General features: G+C 45.7%; 1 protein-coding gene across 1 annotated transcript in view; it reads right to left on the reverse strand.

Annotated features, from left to right (window-relative positions):
- The window catches only part of BGN (biglycan), a 66,963-nt gene extending 60,380 nt beyond the window's left edge, over positions 1–6,583 (reverse strand). Inside the window, exon 1 of the mRNA XM_018570124.1 lies at positions 6,155–6,583. The gene's annotated coding sequence lies outside the window, so the exon portion shown is untranslated. The remainder of the gene's footprint in view (positions 1–6,154) is intronic.
- Between the last annotated feature and the right edge of the window lie 857 nt (positions 6,584–7,440).

A 7,440-nucleotide genomic window follows, 5' to 3' on the forward strand; every position in this document is an offset into this window, starting at 1 on the left:
GGCCACAGGGTTTTTTTCCCCCCTTTGGGGGGGGGGGGGAGTGCGTCTTATGGAGCGAAGAATACGGTATACAATGTATCTAAAGGAGAAGGTCAAAGTTTCATATAGCAGCCAATTAGATTCATTATTTTGGTACCCAGCTTCATACTTCTGCTTCCAACACCTGATACATATCATTACTGGCCTGATACATTTTAATAAGGTGGGGCCTAAAGTGCTCATCTGGGGTCATGGTGTGGTATCACATCGGTTGATGTTCTTGAATCAATTTTTGCAAATCTTGTAATTTATAACCCCAAAAACTGATTCTGAGACACCAGCTAAGATCCTGACCTGCAAGACACAGAGACCTGTGCTCTAAGACCTGCAACCTATGACTGTACTCCTGTGGTCTCGCTGTTGGCACTATATAAATCCTATGTAATAATAATAATAATAATAGGAAGCCTGTGGTTTCCAGACAAGTTTAATATGCGAGTCTCAGCACACCACGTCAGTTGCAGTTTTATGTCTTAGAGCAGGGACAGCCAAACATCAGCCCACCAGCTGTGGTGAAACTACAAATCCCATGAGGCAGTACAAGACTCTGAAAGCCACAGGCATGACTTCCGGAGTCAGATTCATGATGGAATTTTTAGTTTCGCCGCAGCTGGAGGACCAATGTTTGGCTACCCCTGCTCTAAGACATACAACTATGACTGACGTGGTGTCCTGAGACTTACATATCAAACCACAGGCTTCCTTTCTTTGACTTGGGCTTTGGGTACCGGGACCATAGAAAGTCCAATCATAGCAATACAATATTGACTCCAAAAATAAAAGACTTGGAAATAAAGAATACTAACCACGAGGGAAAGTAAAAACATAGGAGATAGCAATGTATTTGATAGTGAAAGCTTTCAAGAATGCTTAGTTCTCATCAGGGCAGCCATCAGAAATGTTGGGGCCCCTTACACGGCTTCAGGCCCACCTGAGAGTGACCCTGCAGAGCCCACCATAGATGCTGCACAAACCATCTGAGACTCTCTATGGTGGGCCCTGAAGGCATCTCAGGTAGGCTGGTCAGGGCTGCATCCCTCCCTCCCTCCTTCCCAACTCCTCTTACCTACTCCTGGTGCCTGTACACCTGGCCTCCTCTGCCGCCGGACTGAACGGAAGTGACGTGATCACTTCTCGATCCTGTGCCTGCAGAGAGTGGTGACTGTCACTCACAGCTCCCTGCAGGGATTCCCCCCCTCCCCTGTCCGATCCTCCAGCACTGACTGGCGGAACGGACAGGGGAGGGGGCGGGTACAGCTGCCTCTAGATAGGCAGAGGCAGCTGTCACTCACACAGCTGGGTGGATCCAGACAGTATCGCCGGGATCCGTCCCGGCTACAGCTTGCGGTATACTGAGCTTTGGGTGACGGGAGGACGCCAGTTTGTGTCCTCCCGTTACCCTAAGGAGAACTATGGGGAAAAACACTGACCTCATAGTTCTCCTTTAAGCATAAATATCTATGATACACAGGAGGTTTTCCTATCTATAAGTTTCCTGTATAATGCTGTATTCCTGTATATATACATGTAATGTCCTGCCAAGCAAGGAAAACCCAACTCAGCATTCCTCAAGATCTCAGTGCTTCCTCTAAAAACATAACCAACATTAGGCACTAACTCATAGGCAGGTTTTGAGAACACGGACCCCCCAGCTTACTGCCTTTCTGTTGGTATTCACAGATCAAATGATGTTCACAGTACGATGGTGCCAATAGGTTGCAAAGGCTGTTTGATCAATATCCCCAAGAGAAGCCTTTCCCACCCTTTGGACCTTGGAGGAACCCTCCAAATATTTTTTTTAAGTCTCATGGAACCTCTGCTGAAACCGATTCTACCTTCAGCTCATGATACATTAGTGTGACCAATATGTAGGAAGGTGTAAATAAAAGAAGGAATGATGCGGCATACACGTATTGCAGATCATCATAAGAAAAGGATAATGACAGCAACAACAAAAAACCCCAGGAGGAACCCCAGGGTTCTATGGAAGCCTGGTTGGGAAAGTCTGCTCTAGAGGATGGCTTGTCATTCCAAAAGGAACCTTCCATAAGTATACATTCTTTCTGGAGGGGATTCATGCCTTGGAATGTTAATGTATTACTTTACTATATGTAGCAGCTAAGCAGAACGATTTTAGGTTGTCTTTGAACCTGTACACATGGATCCCAACCTGAAAGAAGCACTTTCAGGGAGGTGTCCCTCTCATTTCCGGGAGGTGCTCCCCCCCCCCATCTGTTTAGACCCCCGATATTTCCCCAAAGCCCCCCCAACAGTGAAAAAAAGAAATAATAAAAAGGTAAACAACCCCCCCCTCCCATCTATGCAAAGACTAAAAATGTGTTTCGGACTAAATGAACGGAAACTAATAATGTTATGATACACAGGATGCTATTTTGGATTTGGTCACCAGTGCATTCTGCGCATGCGCGCCGCCATCCTGGTGGCGGGGCGCATGACGTCACATACCGCACAGGTCTGTTCGGGGGGGCACACTTTTCTGTTCTTGCCTCGAGCACATAAGGAGCCAGCTACGGCTCTGACAACACCCGGATGTTCTTGTACAGCTTACTACAAAGGAGACCGATTTCTATTAAGGTCATTTGTTTATTTATTTTTTATTTTTTTTGCATAAAATAAACCTCGATCTCTTAAATTCCATAGAAGTCCGTTCTTCTCTCAAGTTTCACCAACCTGCGTTTACTTAGCATGCCACACTAAGCCCTCGTTCACACCTGAACTTTTTGTAGCGCGTTCTACGCTCGACGAACGCTCTACAAAACGCTCAAACATCTAAATCCCATTGTATTCAATGGGTCTGGTTCCCACCTTGGCGTATTTCAGCCCGTCCCTAACGCGCTACAAAACGGCCCACGCCTGAAAAGGTACATGTACTACTTTGGGCCATTTTTGTTGCGCGTTTCCATTGGGATACAGCCAAGTAGCCCTCGGAAACGCGCGTTTGTCGAATCGCGGTTAAAAAACGCGCGACAACCACGCAACAGACGCGCATATGCAATACGCCTAGGTGTGAACCAGGGATAACTAATGCCACGGTGCTGAGGGCTACCATACAACTTCCCACTTATCATAATAAGCCTGACTAAGCATTGTGCACCTCAAGGTCCATTCCACTTTTTTCCCCAAATACACCACCACCCAACAATAGTCACATTATTATTATACAGGATTTATAGAGCGCCAACAGTTTGCGCAGCGCTTTACAATAAAAGGAAGACATTACAGTCACAATCACAATACAATTCAAGACAAGATGGTAAGGAGGGCCAAAATGAGCGTTCGGTGAACAAAGCAAAGTAAACATAATGGCTTTAGAATATAAAACCACCTTGACAATGCCCCAAGGCACATACCCGGTTTTCACGACGGAGGTTCCTGGCCATATAAAGTGACTCACAATGACTACGACGGGGATTAAAGGAGAACTATGAGGTCAGTGTTTTTCCCCATAGTTCTCCTTAGGGTAACGGGAGGACACAAACTAGCGTCCTCCCGTTACCCTAAGCTCATTATATAGGGAGCTACAGCTACAGACGCCGCAGCCGGAGCGGATCCCGACGTAGATGACGGGATCCGCCCAGCTGCGTGAGTGACAGCTGGCTCTGCCTATCTAGAGGCAGAGCCAGCTGTACCCGCCCCCTCCCGTTCCGCCAGTCAGCGTTGGCAGATCGGAGCGGGGAGAGGGGAATCCAGCCCCTCCCCTGTCACGGCAGAGAGCGAACACCGGTATGTGTTCGCTCACCTCCCGATCTACTGAGCCGACCCGTGACAGTCTCATTGTCACAGGTCGGCTAGAACTATGAGGTGAGTGGAAATCACTCATGTCATAGTCCTCCTTTAAATCCCAGGTACGCATCATGAAACTGAACAGCATTTGCAACAGCTTTTTAATTCGTTGGATTAAAGAGTGAAAGCCAAAAGAGAAGCAGAGGAAAGAGAATTCATAAGCGGAACCACCAAAATTGGTCCCCCGGGTTGTTGACAGTCAGAACAAGGAAAGATCGTGTTCGATTGTTTGCCATAGATTACTACAACTTGCCTATTGTTGGAACTGCTTCCCGTAGACAAAGAGAAACATTGCTCAAAGCATCCTTTAGTAAAGTCATTGGTTGATAAGCTCTGACAGGCAATGGTATAGAAATACTGGCAACTGTGAGAAATCTACCCCAGAACAACGGGCACCTAGCGATGTGGGTTTTGTGCTGCCTCTACCCTTCTAACAAAAAGCTGAGTGTCGAGTCAGGGCTGCAATCCTGTGGCTTCTCCGCAGGCGGTAACTGGAAACTCTACCAGGCTGATCCTCACTTCTCACTGCTGTGTCATTCATACTTTCAAGATGCTCCTGAAAACCCGTCTCTGCAGTCCATTCAACTCAACTGTCATCTAGCCTGCCACCCGGAGAAACATCCCCATCAATCCATGGTGGAGGCAAAGGAGAGACATCTGTATTAGACGCAATTTGGTGCTTTTTAAAAATGTGTATATTACAACGACCCTCAACTATTAATATACCATCATCACGTAAATGGCAAAAAACGATAGCAAGATGTCATTGCACAATTGAATTTTTGCAGCCTGCGGATCTTTCGGTGATTGCAACACAAAAGCAAAGAGCTTACTCATTCATAAGACAAACCCCATGCATGCTCCCTCCAACCCGATTCCCTTTCTGAGCACCATGTTGAAGACTTTTTTTCAAAAAGAAAATACCAATGCGTGCAATTTTACTGCAATTTTCTGCAAATTTACTGCAATTTTCAGAAAGTTTTCTGAAATTTTACTACAAAATGATGGCTCCTTATCCATATACTACCCGGGTATCATACCCTGTGAGCAAGTCTGTCCCAAATCGTATTTATTATGCCCCAAGTAGAAAGTTTAACAATGGAAAGGAACCAATCAGATTTCATCGTTCGCCGATCTGACTTCAGAAAACTGGAATCAGGCTCATTCAGTTTTAAATTGAGCCTTGTTTTTTTGGGGGGTTTTTGATAGTCAATGGAAAATTCAGAAACTAGTAAGGGAGTTAACTTGCACTTGAGATGCAGATCATTTACATAGTTACATAGTATGTGAGGTTGAATAAAGACATAAGTCCATCAAGTCCAACCTATTGTGCGCATGTATATGGTCCTACTGGTGTGTGCGTATGTATAGGTCCCTGTGTGTTCTCAATCGTAAGAGTACCTGTACCCCTGAATATTACGGTCCCTGAGGAAATCGTCCAATCGCCTCTTGAATGATTCCACACGCTCAGCCGAAATCACAGCATGCGGCAACGAGTTCCAGACCCTGACTGATCTAACTGAGGAAAAAACCCCTTCGCCCCTTGTGCTGAAATTTTGTCTCCACCAATTTTAGGTGGTGGCCTCTCGTCCTTGTCATGGAGTTAATTGTAAAAAGTTTGCTGCTGATGTTACTATCCCCGGTAAACATTTTGTACATGAAAATCATGTCCCCCCTTAATCTCCTGGGTTCTCCACCTGGGTTTTCCACCAATTTTAGGTGGTGGCCTCTCGTCCTTGTCATGGAGTTAATTGTAAAAAGTTTGCTGCTGATGTTACTATCCCCGGTAAACATTTTGTACATGAAAATCATGCCCCCCCCCCCTTAATCTCCTTACTTCCAATGAGAACATGTTTAAATTTAGTAGCCTGTTCTCCTAGCTCTGGTCCTCCATCCCCTTAATTAGTTTGGTTGCCCTCCTCTGGACTCTTTCCAGTTCAAGGACATCCTTTCTGTGGACTGGTGACCAAAACTGGACCTCGTACTCCAGATGAGGCCGAACCAGCGATCTATAAAGTGGCAAAATTATAGACTTGTCCCTGCAATACATCCCCTTCTTAATACAGGACAGGACCCTACTTGGTCTTCCCCCTTTGATTAAAAAAAAAGTTGTGAGGCTACAGGTGCTTTGGGTCCCTAATGGCCAACATTCGCTGCTCGCCTGTGGCACATGTTTAACATCTGCTAAGAATGGTCCTCTTACAACCTGCAAAAAAGAAATCGCCAAACAAACTTTTTTCTTTGGCATTGCGGGGCTAAAATATTTTTTTTGTCTCTCAAAAGTATATAAAGAAAAAAAGTTTTGCATTACCTTGGTTTCTTCCTTTTACGGGTTCAAATAATGATTTCCTCCCAGACGATGACTTTTAAAGCATCTATGTAATTTTTCTTGAAAGTTTCCAAAAGTTACTCGTCCCTTTCTGCAGGAAAAAAAAAAAGTTTATTGTTCCTCAAGCCTCTTCCCTCTTGACTTGCAATTCTTGTGTTTGAGGAGAAAAAGGAGGAGGAGGAGGCTGCATCCACCCTACTGCCCCCCTTTAGTCTGAGTGACTGGACTCGGCAGTGGCTGCTCCAAGGGTTTTGTGTGTGTGAGAGGTTTAAAGATGTAATTTTCCTTGCACACAGGCAAAGGCGCTCAGAGCTCAGCTCCTACCTCCCTCCCCTCTGGAAATATAATGCATGGAAAGGACTTGGGGGTATCGGCGACATGTGGCTTCCATCACCACACCTGCCAAATATAATAGATAGGAGAAAAAAAAAACCATCAGCATCTGTCTGTTCTTCCCAAATGTTTTTTTTTTTTTATCCTGCAAAATATCCCCGGGACTGTTATATCCCAAAAACAAAAACAACAAAAAAAGTTTCCCGTATTTCTGGCGCTTTGATTATAGCGAGCGGCGGGGCTTGCTATGTCCACGTAAGAGGGTCTGTTTGTTCTTTTTTTTCCCGGTACTGAGACAGTATGGAGCGCACATTTTGGGGATGTACATCGTTGGCTTGGATGTCTCCAGGGCATGGGCTTATATCAATGACATGGTTTTGTTTAGTAAAGACAATCCCCTTTTGGAGTCGGGTCGGATCGCAGGATCACATAGGAGTCTTGGATCACGTTGAGAGAAGTTTATATGTGTCAGAAGAATTTTTTTCGGTGGGGATGTCTACCATGTTTGAAGAAGAGCTCCAAGCAAACCATAAACTTTCCTTTGTCAGTGGGGTACCCCTGCTCTGCAAGGGTCATGTGCTTGTTTAGTGGGTTCAAATAAAGATGTACAGCGGCACCTCGGTTCACGAACGCTTCTGTCAGCGAACAGGAAGTTCAGCAAAATGTTGCCTCCGTTCGCGAACTCCTCTTCGGGTGACGAACACAATCGCAGCCATTTTCCCCGCTCTGACACATGGTCGTGGTTTCCTCTAGTCGAGATCACAGTTTGATTCAGTTCACGACCAAATCGGTTCGCGGAACGAATTAAGTTCGTGAACCCAGGTACCACTGTATTACTCGCCAGTCCTTCTGGGCTGCTGGATTGGTCCCCGCAGCCTCTTCTACCCTCTCCTCCAGTGGTCTAAGGACCTCTGACATCACATCCTATCCACAGT

The sequence above is a fragment of the Nanorana parkeri genome, unplaced genomic scaffold (assembly GCF_000935625.1).
Source record: "Nanorana parkeri isolate BGI_ZX_2015 unplaced genomic scaffold, ASM93562v1 scaffold1461, whole genome shotgun sequence".
In the NCBI taxonomy this organism is placed as follows: domain Eukaryota; kingdom Metazoa; phylum Chordata; class Amphibia; order Anura; family Dicroglossidae; genus Nanorana; species Nanorana parkeri.